Raw genomic sequence first — 1,718 nt, 5'->3', positions numbered from 1 at the left:
GGGAGGATTTTGTTTTCAAATCAATTTTTTTCAAGTTTTTCAAAATCAAATCTTTTTCAAATCATATTCTTTCAACCAAATGTTTTCAAAATCAATTTCTTTCCTTTTTCAAAGATACTTGCTACAATTAATGATTTGATTGAACATTTCAAGTATGTTGCCTTTTCTGTTGAGAAAGGTTTAATGTTTGAATCATATTTTTTCTTGTTAAGCAAGTCATTAATTTTTAAAATCAAATCTTTTTAAAATTGTTTTCAAATCATATCATTTCAATCATATCTTTTTTTTTAAAAAAAACCATAACTTTTCAATCATATCTTTTTAATCACATCTTTTCAATCATCTCTTTTTAAACTCTAATTTCAAAATCTTTTTCAAAAATTACTTGATTTCTTTCCCACTCTTGGTTTTTGAAAATCAAATTAAAGTTTTTCAAAATGTTTTTAAAATCTTTTTAATTAATTTTCGAAAATTTCTTCCTCTCTTCCCACATCCTTCTATTTATGGAGTACCACTCCTTCTCAATGCACGATTCGAACTCTATCTGATTAAGTTCGAATTCTTCTACTTCTTCCTTCTATTTTTTCTTCTTCTCTGACACCTCAAGAAATCTCTATACTGTGACATAGAGGATCCCACATTTTCTTGTTCTCTTCTCTTTCATATGAGCAGGAGCAAAGACAAAAGCATTCTTGTTGAGGCTGATCCTGAACCTGAAAGGACCTTGAAGCGAAAGCTAAGAGAAGCTAAGGCACAATTCTCTATAGAGGACCTAACAAAAATCTCTAAACAAGAAGAACCCATGGCAGCCGAAAACAACAACAATGCTAACAATGCAAGGAATGTGCTGGGTGACTTTACTGCACCTACTCCCGACTTCTATGGGAGAAGCATCTCTATCCCTTCCATTGGAGCAAACAACTTTGAGCTTAAGCCTCAATTAGTTTCTCTAATACAACAGAATTGCAAGTTCCATGGACTTCCATTGGAAGATCCTCATCAGTTCTTAGCTGAATTCTTGCAAATCTGTGACACTGTCAAGACTAATGGGGTTGACCCTGAGGTCTATAGACTTATGCTATTCCCTTTTGCTGTAAGAGACAGAGCTAGGACATGGTTAGACTCACAACCTAAAGAAAGCCTGGACTCATGGGAAAAGCTAGTCAATGCCTTCTTGGCAAAGTTCTTTCTACCTCAAAAATTGAGTAAGCTTAGAGTGGAAGTCCAAACCTTCAGACAGAAGGATGGAGAATCCCTCTATGAAGCTTGGGAAAGATTCAAACAATTGATCAGAAAATGTCCTTCTGACATGCTTTCTGAATGGAGCATCATAGGTATTTTCTATGATGGTCTCTCTGAACTATCCAAGATGTCTTTGGATAGCTCTGCTGGAGGATCTCTTCATCTGAAGAAGACGCCTACAGAAGCTCAAGAGCTAATTGAAATGGTTGCAAATAACCAATTCATGTACACTTCTGAAAGGAATCCTGTGAACAATGGGACAAATCAAAAGAAAGGAGTTCTTGAGATTGATACTCTGAATGCCATTCTGGCTCAGAATAAGATATTGACCCAACAAGTCAATTTGATTTCTCAAAGTCTGTCTGGAATGCAAAATGCACCAAGCAGTACTAAGGATGCTTCATCTGAAGAAGAAGCTTATGATCCTGAGAACCCTTCAATGGAAGAGGTGAATTACCTAGGAGAACCCTATGGAA

At 35.4% G+C, this 1,718-nt stretch overlaps 1 non-coding gene across 1 annotated transcript; it reads right to left on the bottom strand.

Annotated features, from left to right (window-relative positions):
- Positions 1-1,207: 1,207 nt before the first annotated feature.
- Positions 1,208-1,315, bottom strand: LOC130949955 (small nucleolar RNA R71). Its single transcript, XR_009073494.1, has one exon. It is a non-coding gene; the product is annotated as a small nucleolar RNA R71 (small nucleolar RNA).
- Positions 1,316-1,718: the final 403 nt, after the last annotated feature.

This window comes from Arachis stenosperma, chromosome 1 (genome assembly GCF_014773155.1).
Source record: "Arachis stenosperma cultivar V10309 chromosome 1, arast.V10309.gnm1.PFL2, whole genome shotgun sequence".
NCBI lineage: Eukaryota > Viridiplantae > Streptophyta > Magnoliopsida > Fabales > Fabaceae > Arachis > Arachis stenosperma.
Note: the sequence above shows the minus strand (reverse complement) of the source record. Positions and strands in the feature narration are given on the sequence as shown.